Raw genomic sequence first — 15,678 nt, 5'->3', positions numbered from 1 at the left:
GCAGAGATCAGAAGTTTTAAGATAGAGTGCTAAAGGGTGGCTCTCAAATAAAAGGGGTCATTATTGGCAGGCTCTTTAAGTCACTGTTACGCAGGTAAATGAGAGTTGCATTTTCCTTTGCCTGGTACTTCTCAAAGCCCACCCCACCCCCTACCTCCCTGAGGTTCACAATCCAGATTTCTTTGTTAGCCCTTGTTGGGTTTTGCTTAGTGGGACTGAAAACCATCCAGTCTGAAGGGTTAGGGAGAGGAGAAGTGTTCTAGCCAGGTCTTCTGTGTCCTCAGAGGGAAGTTTGAAGGTAGGGAAGGGGCTTGAGAGAAAGATTTACTTTGGGTTTCTTGTGTTTAGGAAAAGAAATTTTGAGATATCTCCGAATTCTTGGCTTTCCCTCAAAGGTCCATAATAGATCTCCAGGGAAAGGCTTTTGTTACCTGCACGGCAAGTGGAGTTCGGAGCATACGTGGTTTGTTTTTTTTTTTTTTTTTTTTTTTTTTTAATTTTTTTATTTGGGAAGGGGAACAGGACTTTATTGGGGAACAGTGTGTACTTCCAGGCCTTTTTTTTTTTTTCCCCCAAGGCAAGTTGTCCTTTCAGTCTTAGTTGTGGAGGGTGCAGCTCAGCTCCAGGTCCAGTTGCCGTTTCTAGTTGCAGGGGGAACAGTCCACCATCCCTTCCCTTGCGGGAGTCGAACTGGCAACCTTGGGGTTGAGAGGCCTTGTGGTTGAGAGGACACGCTCCAACCAACGGAGCCATCGGGGAGATCAGCAGCAGCTCAGCTCAAGGTGCTGTGTTCAATCTTAGTTGCAGGGGGCGGAGCCCCCCATCCCGCAGGACTCAAGGAATTGAACTGGCAACCTCGTAGTTGAGAGCCCACTGGCCCATGTGGGAATCGAAGACGCAGCCTTCGGAGTTAGGAGCATGGAGCTCTAACCGCCTGAGCCACCGGGCCAGCCCCAAGGAACATAGGTTTTTAAGCAGAGATGACCTTGGTTAAAATTCTCTTTCTTTTATTAGCTGTGTGACTCTTGGCAAGTTACTTGACTTCTCTTGCTCTAGTTTCTTCATCGGAGAAATGGGAAAAATTATTATCCACCATTCCAGAATCCAAAAAAATAATCCATATATATTTTTTGGTAACTCATGTTGTGGCCAAATCTGAGCTGAACAGAGTTAGGTTATTTATGGTCTTTTAAAAAATCATACTGAGACTATACATTTTTTACTCCAGAAATATTATTTGATTATGGGATGCTACCCCTGGGGGTGTTATATAATGTATATTGTATGTACCATTTTCCCTTTCTAAAACTTGAAATTTTCTGAATTCTGAAACAAGTGTGAACCAATGGATTTTGAATATGGGATTACAGATCTATAATGATTATCTCAAGAGTTTTAAGATTCAAATAATTTTTTAAAGCTGTTACAGTGGCACATACATAGTAAGTGCTTAATGAAAGTTTATCGTACCCTTACATCTAGATGTGCTGATGAAATTCTGCCAATATCTGCCTTCTGGACTTTCATTTCCTAGACCCATGCCCCCAATCACCATTTATATTACCAGTCACTTAACAAGTCATCTCTGTTGCTTCCCATGATATTCCTAGCATTGCACACAGTGCCTGATCTATAATATAAAGGCTTAAAATATATCTATTGAATGAATAAATGTTACAATCCAGACTGCTTCTCAGAAGTTATACTTAAGTCACCTTGACTGGATTTTTGTGTGTCACAGTTTTTTAGCTCTCTTCTACAGAGGCTGATCTTTTTTTCTCTTTTCTTCTTCTTTTTTAAGGGCTGTGATAGAAGTAGATTTATTATTTAGTCTCTAGTATAAATTTATTTATTTAAAAATAACGGTTTTGTTGAGATATAATTCACATATCATAAAATTCACCCTTTAGTGTGTACAATTCAGTGATTTTTAGTACATTCAGAATTGTGTAACTATCACCACTATCTAATTTAAGAACATTTACATCAACCCAAAAAGAAACCCTGTACCCATTAATATTAACCCCCTACGCTCCTCACCCAAACCTACAGGGACTGATTTTATCTCCAACATTTTAATGTTCATTTTAATGTTCCTAATTTCACTCTTGGATAATAATCTGATCTTGAACTTGGGGGGAGTTAGTTATATTGCTATTTGTTCCATGACTTGATTCCGTATGCCATTCCAAGACCCCCTTAAATCCTAGGATGACATCCGCTGCTCTCCTTCTTTCTGGTAAATAGTTGCAGAATGAGAGGTGAGCAAAAGGGAGTTTCTTTTAGGGGTGGGTGCTTCATGTTTTGCCTTAGCTGTTCTTCAGTTACTGCATTTATCTCAGAAAGACCCAACTGTTTCACTCTGTATCATGATACACAGAGGTCTTTTGTAACCTGCCCTTTCCAGTTATATTTCTAAATAATGTAGTGATTAAGAGCAGGCTCTGAACATAAGCTGTCTCATTTCAAAATCTGGTTTCCTGGTCTATAAACTGGGTATAACAACAGTGCCTATTGTTTTGGGATTGAACTGAAATAACAGATGTAGAATACTATATATTCTACATTATACATATATACATAATACAAATATTAGCTATTATTTCCTCTTGGCTATTACCAACCCCTGCCTCCAACTTGAAAACCTGGAACTTGCTGATCCTTGAAGTAAAGAAAAATTTTATACCTTTATGGCTGCTATTATCTCCATTCTTGCCTCTCTGAGGAACTCCTACTTATGTTCTTGGAGCTTAGCTGAAATTTCACCTGTAGCTTCTCTGTAGCTTACTCAATCTCCCTTACTTCTAAGAACTGATTGCTCCTTCTTGTGTTTCCATAGCACGTTGAACACCTCTCCACAATAGCACTTACATTGTACTATAATTATTTGATTTTTTTTGCCACTGCAGTTCTTGTCACATAGTAAATATCTAATGGTCGAATTCTATTAATGTAAGACTACAACGCCTCTTTGAGGGAGTTAGTAAACGATCGAAATACACATAAGCAATAACTCAATCGATTCTCTAAGAATGGACAGAATCGGGGAGGTTGCAAATAAAGAGGTTAAGATGACTCTTCATAAAAAGAACTATATCATAGTGGGGGTGGTGGTAAGAAGCTATTTTAATAGGGTGGACTTAAACCTGCTTTATTTCAAATTTTACATCTGGAAAACATGGACCATTACCTACCACATGATTTTTATTCATGTATACTACAAATATTTCCTGCAAAAAATCCTCTTTTGGGCACCGGAGTTACTGTCCTAAGTGAAAGACTGTAAATTTAAATTACGGTTATTAGTATTGTAAATCTAAAATTGTTGAATCTAACAGGCTTGATGGGTTTAAGGTGGACTGTGGATCGCAGTGGATGTGCATGGGTGGCTTGAGACACAGGTGACGCGGAGGTCGCCACACAGTGAGCGAGCGAGCGTGTGTGCGTGCAGGTGTGCAGGAGCGCTGGGGGCAGAGCGCGTGTGCGCGGTGCGTGGGCGGGTGAGCCACCAGGTAGCGGGCGTGTGCAGGCGCGGAGAGCAGCACACAGGAAACAGGGACGCGCGGGGCGCAGGACGCGGTGACGATTACGCCGGACGTGGTGACGTTGCGCGCAGGCCGCAGCGGGGGGCGGACTCCGGGCCTTTATTCCCCTTCTGATTTTCCCCCTCCCCCCTTTTCTCCCTTTCCGGGTTTGGTTCCCCCTCTTCTCCCCCTCTCCCCCTCCTTCCCGAGCCCCTTTCCCCTCCCCCGCCCCAGTCCCCCCTGCTGCCCAGCCCCGGGCCCCGGGGAAACCCCCGCTGAGAAGAACCCGCCCCCAGAAGCGCGCCGCCGCCGGCCGTCGGGGCGAGCCGCAGCCGAGCGGCCGTGGGCCCGGGCGGCGGGCGGAGACGCGGGCGCCCTCCCCGCTGCGGCCCGCGTGAGGTGAGGCCACCTCCCGGCGGAGGGGGCGGGCGGCGCGGGCGGCCCGTGGGGAGGGGGCGTGGCGGCCGGGCGGGCGGGGGCCCCCGGTCTGGCTTCCTCGCGCTGGAGCTGCCTGGGCCGGGGGCGGGGGGTCAGGGCCGGGGCCTCCCGGGAACGACGGCCCGGACGCCAGCGACTCCCCGGGTGGGCGCGGGGTGGCGGGCGGGGCCGGGTGCTACCTGTGGCCTGTGCGGTGGGACAGAGAGATCGTGGCGCTCTGCTAGTGCCGGGGGCGAACTAGCTCCATGTGTTTCTGGGGTCTCCGTTTTCCCTCGAGCATTGGAAACATGGGCGGGGAAGGGGTTGGAGTGTTTCAAATCCTGTCGGTGGCCGCGTTTATTAGGGGACAGGGATTTGAGTTGGAACATACGGGGAGATGTTTCTGGAGCTTAAAAGTTGGGCCTGCTCTAAGCTCCTAACTCACTCGGGCCTCTGAAAACTCTTCTCCATTTCGCTTTCCTGTGGAGCCAAACATTTTCAACGTTTGTGACCGTTAGCCTAGTACCACCGCAGCACATTTATTTACTTAAAGTGAATTGTTCTTGTACAATGATGAGAAGTCACCGAATAACTAACAGCCCCAGAGGTTCCTTAACCCAAAGAAAGGTGTGGGAAGATTTTAAATTTAGATCCCAGTTGGGTGTATGTTCTGGTATCTATTTTTTTTCCAAGCAAACTTAACTGAAATTGAGAAGCTGGAGTCCTGGCTGATGTGGGTAGGCAACATGGAGACTGGGGAAGAGGGAGGTGACAGGTTGCACTTAATGTCACACATTTCTAGCATTTTATTGTATTTTGGGCTAGTCATATGGGCACTTGAATTAGGTGTGTGGCTCTTCGTTTTTACTAATGTTTTGTTGTTGTTTGTGTTCTTCAGTATTTCCTTTATTCTCCCTTTGTGGACCTGCCAGCATCAAGACAAAAACGGTTTAGTGGCAGAAAGTGGTAGGTTAGGTTAATTCAGTTCACTTTTTAGTTGTGTTTTTCTTCCCCTGTTGCAGTTCTCCATAGGATTGAGAGAACTACAACCTTTCTTGAAGGTCTGATGAACTGACAGTAAAAGTTACATTTCAGAGTTCTAGCTGTCTTTATGCCCCATATGTGAGCTATATTGTAGATCTCTACAATTTAAAACAAAATTTTAAAAATGTGAATGTCTAAAAATAGGGTGCCTGATATATTTTTAACGGAAAAGGAGTCAGAAGAGGAGATGGCTTCCTGTCTCAGAATAACAATCATAGATTTTACAGTTGCCTTTAAAGCTCTAGATGTGTAGCACGCTTTTGCCCCCAATATAAGCTCTGGTCTAATGGCTGTTCCTTGAGCACACCAGTCACACGCCTGCCTCAGGGTCTGTGCACTTATTTCCTGGATTTTCCTGGATCACCTTTTCCTCTTAAAGCAGCACAGCCTTGTACCCTCCCTACCTCAGGTCTTTCGTCAATGTTACACTCTAACAGTGACATTTCCTTGGCTATCTAAATTGCAAAGCCCCTCCCCACATACGTTTACTTAACTCCCTATCCCACTTCTCTGCTTTTTCTCCTGCCCCCTTATCAACCTATAACATACTATATATTTAGTCTCCCTCATTAGAAAATAAGTTTCATGAGGGCAGATAGTCCTGTTTTGTTAATTGCTATATGCTCAGCACTGAGCATAGTACTTGGCCTGCATTTGGTACTCAAGAAATTTATTGACTGAATAGGTGAAGAGGAGTATTTTTTTAAACTCTCTTGTGAATTTCTGATCACAATTGGTTGTCCTTGAACGTGTGGAATAGATTTTCACTAGGATTTTGTAAGGTACTTGTTGGAAGAAATTGAGATTTATTTTTTCCTCTGTCAGTTCTTATCACATTTCTCTTCCGACAGAAATTTTGAGCTTTCAGGTCATTGAATGAAAGCACTTTGAACGCAGAAGGTGGAGTATAGGGGATCTTTGGTGTTGGTGGTCTTAGAGGAAGATTATCTCACACCTCATGTGGCTAGATTTCTACCTACTGTTTCAGGCTCTTCCCTTGAGGTTTGTTTATATCCCTGATGAGACAAATACCACCATCCTTACTCCTTTGGCCCCAGAGAGCTGAGCAAGCTAGTTCCACTTTGAATTTTTCAGTAGACTGAAGATGTTAGTATTTATAGTCCAGGCTGTATAGGTTAGATTTTCCCCCTATTCATATGGAGACAGTTGAGCTCAAAAACTATAATAATAGCTTTCTCTAACAATGGTGGAGTGTTTGGTTCTGGGGCACATTTGATACTTTTTTTCACAAATCCATTTTGGGGGGCATTTTTAGCAACTAAATTCTATATTAAGTCTGAGAATGAAAAGGAGCAGGCCCCCTGAGTTCTGTGGATTATACCTCATTTATTTTTTCATTTCTTATTTCTTCATTGGTGCAGTTGTTACCTTCATTGACCTTCTGGCCAGAGTGGCGTGGATGAGATTTCTCTTTGGGTTTGAGGCAGTTCTGGCTACTGTTCTCCAGCTTAGGGTGAGGTAGTGCTTTTAACACTTTGTGGGAATGCTGGTGACAAAGCCAAAGGTTTTGCTTAAACCTTTGCTCGGACTTTGAAAGTTGCCAGGCCAATAAGAGAATGATTTGGGGGAAGGGAGTAGAAGAATTGGGGATCTTATATCTATTGGACTGGATTTGGTCTGAATATTACTAGTGTAAAGAAATAAGAGCATCAGAAGTATATTAGTAATTCTCATTTTGTGAATTAATAGTTCTCATTTACTGATGTTATTTAGCCAGGTTGATAATAGCTTCTACCAAACTTCTATTGTCTCCTTTTAAAACCTTTCACAAAGTTTCTAGAAAGTCTCAAGCTTCAGAAATACGCATCTCTATGCTATGTTCTCACCTCTTACAGATCAATATTGAGTACTGACAACAGTTTAAGTGTAGGCAACGGTTTCTGAATGAAGCAGTGCTTATTCCTGTGCCAGATCTTTTCATGAACTCAAGGAAAACTTTCAGGAAAAAGCAGATTTTGGGGAAGGGATAAAATATTGCATTTTGGTTACATGGTCCCAGGAAGTGGGAAGTGCAGAGGTGGGGGGAGACAGAGAGAGAGCGAGAGAGGGAGAGAGGGAGAGAGAGAGAGATTTTTCTATGCCTCGTAAGATTGGATAAGGGACTCTGAGTGTACCTCTGTGGAATGTGCTGCCAACTTACAATAGGACAAATAACGACTCATGACTTGAATGTGTGTACATGAATACAGTTGGTGGGTCTAATTTTAGAGACCTTCTTCATACACAGTCGCCTCAGTATTTTCCTCCAGCTGTATCCTTTTCACCCTGTGTAGAAAACATTCCGCTTAATAGTCTTTTAGCGGTTAACTTGTTCTTACCATGGTTGCCAATTTAGCAGTTATAGCACCTGTTCCATCTCACCAATGAAATCGTTCTGTCCATTCCTTCTTGAGTTTGAGTTTATTTCTGAAAACAGATATAGAAAGTTTTCATAACCTTAATTTGTTTTGACTCCTCTCCGAGTTTCCTTAGATTTCCTTAGCATATATCTGTTTTCTCCACCAGTTTTAAAAAATTGATGTTGAAAGCCCTTAATTATAATCTGCAGTGATTTTATCATTTTTACTTGGGATGTAGGAAAGGAAAGATCTGGGATGCTTCTTAAATCCAGGTGTTCTTTTTGCTTTTCTGCAGGATGAGTTGTTCAGTCCAGGTGTTTGAGCCCATACTGGGAAAGCTGTTTCTATTTTCTAGCTTTGACAGTGTTTCGCAGAATGCTTTAAAACGAAAGAACTGACCAAATTGGAAATCTTCACCCTAGAAAAGAGAGAGGGTAAGGAGTAAGGGTGCAAAAGTTTCAGGAAGTCATGTCTCCCAATTGTCAAAACGCTTTTTGCATTTTTAAAGGATTCATTTTATTCTGTTTCTCTTTAGTTTGTTAATCACAAAAGCATCAAAAATCTTTTCATTTCCTTTAATTGCTTACTTACTGTCACAATGTGACTTTTCTAAATTGTCAAAGACTTTGAGTTTTCCTGGTAAGTAATTTTCAGGCTTTTTTGGGTATTTTCTTAGCGGAATAAAATGAAGCTAGTTGTTAAATACTCTCATTAGGTCTCTTCCCTAACTAAGATCAATGTTCCGATTATTTCATTTCCCTATAGGCATTAATAGTATGTTTTACAGTTGTTGTTTTTTTGTTTTTTGTTTTTTTTACACATCGAAGACTTCCAAATCTTTTGCAAGCAAGTAAAAACTAATTTTGTACCCATATAATTTTTCTGAGCTCCCAAAAGATCTCAACTTAAGTCCTTATCCTATAGAGCTAGAAGTGTAAAGGTAATCAGCAGGGTTTAAGAGAACTGAGTTTATTTCTCGTTGCCTTTTTTTGGTTATTAGCCTGTAGTGAGAAAGGAAAGAGAAAAACTGGTCTACAGGCTAGTCAAGTTCCATCTTGATCTCTTGGAGTTATTTTTGCTCCCACTATTTTCTGTGCAATTATTGCCTAATGTAGAGAATAGACAGTTTTAATTTCATTAACTAGTTTCCTCTGCCACTTGGCCCATTATCTTCCTTATGTGGATGCTTTTGGTATATTTCATGGTGATAACATTTGTGCTGCAGTGTTTACTATAAATAATGATCAAAACCATATTTCATAATTGCTAAGTACTTTTCTTTTTCCTAAAAGCTCATTGGACCTTAAAATGATGCCAATATTTATATTAAAATACCAGATTTTCTAAATATGCAGTTCATATTTTTTGTGGGGGCAGTGTTTTTGTTGCACATGTCAATTACAAGAATTTATGCATGGTTTTGGCATGTGAGTAGCATTATGGGCACCAGATAGTTCTTCATCCCTTGGAGAAGGGTGGTTCAGACTTGTGAAAGTTAATTTCTGTAAGCTTCATAACAATTAGGAGGAAAGTAATCAAGGCAGTGACAATCCAGACTTAATAATAGATATATTTGAAATACATTTTCTCTCTATACTCATATATTGTTCTTTCTCCTTAACCTAGCTTTGTGATTCTGTGATAAAAGAGAAGAAAACTTAGGATGGTAACCACCTGCTAACTTCCAGGAAACAGTGTGGTATTGATGGGTAGCAGGTAAATGTATACCTAAGTGACTAAGTGGTCACTTAGTGTTTCTAATGCTATTGGTGGAGGCAGCGGCCAACAGTCATCAAAATCAATTGAAAGAACATGGTGGACATTGTTGTTAGGTCTAATGGACCACTTTTCATCCTTGTTTGGTTTCTCTGCAGCATTTGTCACTGTTGATCCTTTTTCTTGAAATGTTTCAGTGGCATGACTTCTTTTCCACTTGTATTCCTGTCTCTTTTCTCCTGCTCATCCCTTAAATGTGTGTGTTTTCCTTAAGGTTTCTATGGTATTTTCCCTGTCTACCGCTGATTCTTAAACCTTAACAGCATAAGCATCTCTTGGAGAATTTAAGAATGTGGCTTATGAAAGCCTTTAAGATCTGGCCCCTGCCAGACTCTCTGACCTACCTTGTACCACACTTCCCTAATCTTAACTATGCCCTAGCCATAGCGGTTGTTTTCTTGCGCTTATAGTCCATTTTGCCTGAAATGCTGTTCTCCCAGATCTTCACCTGACTTAACCTTTTCTTATTATTCAAGTCACAGCTCAGACGATTCCTCCATAGACCTTCCCTGACCATCGCATCCAAAATAGTTAACCTCCCCTTTGTGCTTCAGCACAGTCCTCTGTTTCGTTACCTCCGTAGCACCTGCCACTGTCGTAAGTTATCTTGTTGGTTTTCTTATCTGTAGTCTGGCTCACACCTAGAACTTAAACCCTGTGAAAACAGGGACTTTACGTATTTTATAACTGCTATATTCTTAGTGCCTAAATAGTCACTCAGCACACATTTATTGAGTGAATGAATGAAATGTGGGATTTTGGGTCTTATTCCCAGAGATTTTGATTTAGTAGCCTTGGGATGGAGCCCAGGAATTTGTATTTTAACAAACATTCAAGGTGTTTCTGATACCTCTGGTGAGTTGTCTTGGATGATTTGAAAAACATTGCTCTGCACAGTCTGTTAGTCTCAGCCACCCTGATGGCTTCACTTAGCATCTATTACTATGTATAAGCTGACAATTTGTCAGTCTCTGTCTCTAGTTCTCATCTCTTGCCTTAGCTCTAGGCTTGTTTATTCAGTGGTCTCTTAAATGTTTCCATTTGACTGTCATACAGCACCTCAAATGCAGCATAACCAAAGCAAAAATAATTTTTCCATGGAAATATGTCTTTCTGAGTTCTTTTTTCTGTTAATGATACCACCTAATTGCATAAGCCAGAAACGTGGATGTCATACTTGAGTCCTTCTTACTTTTTAACATCAATAATCATAAAGTTATGTAGACTCTTATCTGCTAAATCTCTCTTGCATCTTTCTATTTTTCTCCATCAGCATTGCTACTTCTTTAGTTCTGGAAACTATCATCTCTCTGGAGAACTGTAATGGCTTTTAACTAGCCTTCCTGCCCTAGTCTTGCTTCTAGTTCTGTACCCGTTAGCCAAAGAAAACGAAATCTGTTATTTTCTCCTGCTTAAAACCTTTTAATGTCTTCTTTTTGCTCCCAGTACAAAGGCTAGGCTTTTTTTTTTTAAGCTATCTTGTTGTTTTACCTCACCTGCCTTATATTTTGCTGTTTTCCCTTTGCTTTTAGGGTTAGGCTTCAGCTACAGATTCATTACTTTTTCGTTTACTCTCCCTATTTCAACTTGCCTTCAGGATACACCATTGTCTCCCCTGGATGCCTGTCCACCCCAAAACAACAAAAGCAAGAATGCTCAGTGGTTTGAGGACCATGTTCTGGAACCCTTTCAGGGTCTCCCAAACCGCTTACTTTGTCTGCCTCTTTTGAACCAGTTTCCACAAAGGTGTCTTCCTCTCTGTCTATACCTTACTGTATTTCCCTCTGTACATTTCATTCTGAGTTTCTGTTCACTCTGAAATGAAATTCGCTAGGATCGTGATCTCTTCCTGTGCCAGAAGAGCTCTCTAGAGCATGTGATTTTCGTTTTACTCCTCTACTAGCTATAAGGAAAAGAGTAGGAAAGAAAGAAACTAGATGACATGAGGCTATGTTCTAGAGGTATACAGAGGGTGCCAAAAAAATGTATACACATTTTAAGAAAGGAAAACAGTATTAAAATTGTAGTACTCAATATATACCGATAACAGAAGATGAATACAAAGTCATGTTTGACTTCTGCAATTACAAGAGGTGATCAAAGTGGTGACCATCAGCGTCCAGACACTTCTGATTACTGCAAACTACTGCTTGAGCATAGTTGACCAAGGCGTCCACTTGTATACATTTTTTTGGTACCCCGGTATGTTCTAGATTGTGATTTTGCCAGTTGTTTTTCCCCTCCTAGCTAACACCATATCGAAGAAAGATCATTGTTCAAGTCTTGATTTAGGCCAGAGCTATACTAAGGCCAATAACTGAACCGCTGAACTAAGTGTTTGCCCTTGCTGCCTGTACCATCAAAGTTTTACCTTTGCTGTTATCGAGGTATCTTCAGCCTTATATTATTCCTCTTTCCGATTCTCCTTATATTTGTTTCAGGGTTATTTGGTTTAAAATTTATTTTCCTGTGCTTTATTCTGCATCCTGGCAGTATTTTTGACTATGAAGAAAGGGGAAGACCAAGAGGGTTTGCATTTGGAGTATTTTCCTTATATGATAGTGCAGAAATATTTCTTTTTCTTGTTTTTGAACCAAATGACTATGATGGCTGAAAAATTAAGTTATTTGACCAGTAAGATAGGAGGACTATTGAAAGAATACAAACCTATTTGGTTTCTGTGTAGGCTTTGTGAGTGAGTAAAATCAGAGCCAGTGCTTAAATCTTTGGATTTTTAACCCTGTTTGAAGTTCTTTGAGGCTTTGCTTAACCATCATTAACTCTGCTAAATCAGTGTCTTTATATGTAAAACGGAGTTGATGGTCTGTTTTCTTTTAGCCTAGAAGAAAACTGCCTTTTGGATCTCTCTCTCTTTTTTTTATTTATTAGTTTCAGGTGCACAAGACAAGGTAATACTTAGACGTTCATCATTTATATCCCTCACACTGTGGACCCCCCTACCTTCATCCCCCCATCCACTATCCCTCCGACATCGCACTGAGCCATCACATTATATATATAAAATTATAGTTGACATTCATTATTGTTTAGCTTCAGGTGTACAGTACATTGATCAAGCATCTACATCTTCCCTGAGGTGGTCTCCCAAATGGGACACGTGTCCATCAGATACCCTACAAAATCTTTACAACATTATTGATTACGTTCCCCAAATTATTTTTCAAAAACCCTGAGGCCATTTTGTGGTTACCAACTGTTTTCTATCTCTTAAGATTAAGTACAGTAATACTTTTTGATACATCTATTAATTTAAAATGTAAAGACTTGAGATTGAACTTAATGGATTCTTAGGCTAGCTTCAATCTTCAAAGAAGAAAAGTGGTGCTTTTCTTCTTTGTGCTCTATTTTATTTTTCTTCTTTTTATTCTTTGGAATTAACATTGCTTTCATAACTTTTTCTGTCTCTTGGTTTCTTATAGGTTGGGAAATGACAATTGTCTTTTCAATTTAGTAGATTGGCTGGTTTCAGCCATAGGATCCAGTCAGATCTGTAATGTTTTCTAGGCCTTGAGAATCTCTTCTGTTTCTCTATTCTATGCTCTTATTTATTGTTGACTTGTGTTTTGCTCAGTGCCCACAGTAGAGGATACAGATTGAACCTTACCTATGTATACATACAATCTGTCACATGAGGCCCCCTGGAAAGATTACAGATTTTCAGTTAAGAACTACAGGCATTCACTTGCCACTGTTTCATTTTACCAATTTTGCTTTTCTCACCTAACACAGATGCAATCCTGTTATCTGATTGCTTTGGTGCATTGTGAGCCTATCCTATTGTATTAGCTTAGAAATAAGAGAAACTGTCGGTTTATTTTTAGTCTGTGTTAGAAAAAACATTACCTATATGTTTTTTTCCCAGGGCAGTTCTCTGTTAGAAGGTCTTCTCTTAGTTTCTGGTCCTTCTCTATTTTTATAATAGAGAGATCTTTTTATAATAGAGAGATCTTCAGGTTTGTGGAATTATTTCCTAAATAATACCTAACATCAAGAAAATTTATAAAAAGAGCAACTCATTCCTTTCCTTGAACGTTTAATAGATGTCCATTATTTGTTAGACATTGTTAAATGCTAAAGATACCAAGATAAATGGGACATTGTTCCTGTTCTCAAGGGGCTTGTGTTTTCTTATAGATTACAAAAGACTAAATAAATTACAAGGTCATAAGTGTTACAAGATGGCGATAAAAAGTAATGTGAGAGCAAGAAGAAGGGAAGGTTAACTCTAAATGATAGAATCAGAGTCATTTTTTCAAAGGAGGTGAAGTCTGAATTTAATCTCAAGGGATTAATTAATTCAACCAGCCTATGAATAGCTACAATATAGATGCTGGGGGTGTAAAAGAATGAGACGTAATTCTTACCCTCAAAGAGCTTACACAGATCAATCTGATACTACAGCCTGATAAATACTGAGCTGAAGGAATGCACAAAGTGCTTTAGAAGCACAGTGGAGATCTGGAAAGGCTCTTTTAGGGAGTGATGCTCCAGCTGAATCTTGAAGGGCTGACAGGAGTTAGGAAACTGGCAAATTTACAAATATGTGGAGATTAAATAACATACTACTGAACAATCAGTGGGTCAAAGAAGAAATCAGAAGAAAACTAAATTCCAGAGACAAATGAAAATGGAAACAATACATAAAATAGAAAATGTATTGGATGCAGCAAAAACAGTTCTAAACGGAAAGTTCATAGTGATAAAGCCTACATTAAGAAACAAGAAAGATCTCAACCTAACTTTAATCTCAAGGAACTAGAAAAGATGAACAAAACCGAAAGTTAGTAGAAGGATGAAAATAACAAATACCAGCAGAAATAAATGGAGACTAAAAGACAGTAGAAAAGATCAATGAAAGTAAGCTGGTTTTTAAAAAAGATAAAATAGATAAACCTTTTGTTAGACTCACCAAGAACAAAAGAGAGAGGACTCAAAATCAGAAATGAAAGAGGAGACATCACTGGTACCATAGGAAAAACAAAGGATCACAAGACAGTGCTGTGAACAATTATACACCAACAAATAGGACAACCTAGAAGAAATGCATAAATTCCTGGAAATATACAGCCTACCAAGACTGAATCATGAAGAAATGGAAAATCTGAACAGATCCATCATTAGTAAAGAGATTGAATCAATAATCAAAAACTCTCAAAAGTTCAGGATCTGATGGCTTCACTGGTGAATTCTACCAAACATTTAAAGAAGAGTTAATACCTCCTTTTCCCCCAAACTCTTCCAAAAAATAGAAGAGGGGGAAGCACTTCCAAACTCACTTTATGAGTCCAGCATAACCCTGATACCAAAATCAACAAGGATACTACAGGAAAATTGCAGGCCTGTGTCCCTCATGAACATAGATACAGAAATCCTCAACAAAATATTAGCAAACCAAATTCAATAACACATTGAAAGGATCATACACCATAATCCAGCAGAATTTATTTCAGAGGTGCAAGAATGTTTCAACATTTGCAAATCAATTAATGTGATACACCACATTGACAAAATGAAGGATAAAAATCATGATCATCTCAATAGATGCAGAAAAAGTATTTGACAAAATTCAATATTCACTTATGATAAAAACACTCAACAGAGTGGGTATAGAGGGAATGTACCTCAACATAATAAAGGCCATATATTATAAGCTTGCAGCTAACATAGTGGTGAAAAGCTGAAAGCGTTTCCTCACCACTTATTCAGTGTAGTATTGGAAGTCCTAGCTGGAGCAATTAGGCAAGAAAAAGAAGTTATCGTAATTGGAAAGGAAGAAACTGTCACTAACTACAGGTGACGTGATATACATAGAAGACCCTAAACACTCCACCAAAAATTTGTTAGAACTAATGAATAAATTCAGTAAAGTTGGAGGATACAAAAGTAATATACAAAAATGAGCTGTGTTTCTATACACTAATAATGAACTACTGGAAAGAGAAATTAAGAAAACCATCCCATTTACAATTTCATCAAAAAGAGTAAAATACCTAGAAATAAATTTAACCAAGGAGGTGAAAGACCTATACGCTCAAAACTAAGACATTGAGGAAAGAAATTGAAGGCACGTAAATGGAAAGATATTCCATGATCATGGATTGGAAGAATTAATATTGTTAAAATGTCTACGGTACCCAAAGCAATCTATAGGTTCAGTGCAATCCTTATCAAAATTCCAGTGGCATTTTTCAGAGATAGAATAAACAATCCTAAAATTTGTGTGGATTGTACAAGAGACTCTGAATAGCTAAAACAATCTTGAAAAAGAACAAAACTGGAGGCATCACACTTTTTGATTCTAAACAACATTACAAAGCTTTAGTAATCAAAACAGTGTGGTATTAGCATAAAAACAGACACAGATTAATGGAACAGAATAGAGAGCCCAGAATAAACCCATGCATATATGGCCAATTAATTTACAACAAAGGAACCAAGAATATACAATGGGGAAAGGATAGTCTCTTCAATATATGGTCTTGGGAAAACTGGACAGCCACATGTCAGAGTGAAACTGGAGCACTATTTTACACCAT

The 15,678-nt window shown here is 39.6% G+C and overlaps 1 protein-coding gene across 10 annotated transcripts in view; it reads left to right on the top strand.

Moving 5' to 3' along the window:
- Positions 1-3,588: 3,588 nt before the first annotated feature.
- R3HDM2 (R3H domain containing 2) overlaps positions 3,589-15,678 on the top strand; it is a 113,333-nt gene continuing 101,243 nt past the window's right edge. For 4 of the 10 annotated variants that reach the window (XM_081059797.1, XM_081059801.1, XM_081059794.1 and 1 more), the window contains exon 1: positions 3,787-3,923. The gene's annotated coding sequence lies outside the window, so the exon portion shown is untranslated. Of the gene's footprint in view, positions 3,924-15,678 lie in introns of all 10 variants that reach the window. The other 6 variants (XM_081059798.1, XM_081059790.1, XM_081059789.1 and 3 more) reach the window with 5 other exon arrangements.

Source organism: Rhinolophus hipposideros (assembly GCF_964194185.1).
Source record: "Rhinolophus hipposideros genome assembly, chromosome: 9".
Taxonomy (NCBI): domain Eukaryota; kingdom Metazoa; phylum Chordata; class Mammalia; order Chiroptera; family Rhinolophidae; genus Rhinolophus; species Rhinolophus hipposideros.
Note: the sequence above shows the minus strand (reverse complement) of the source record. Positions and strands in the feature narration are given on the sequence as shown.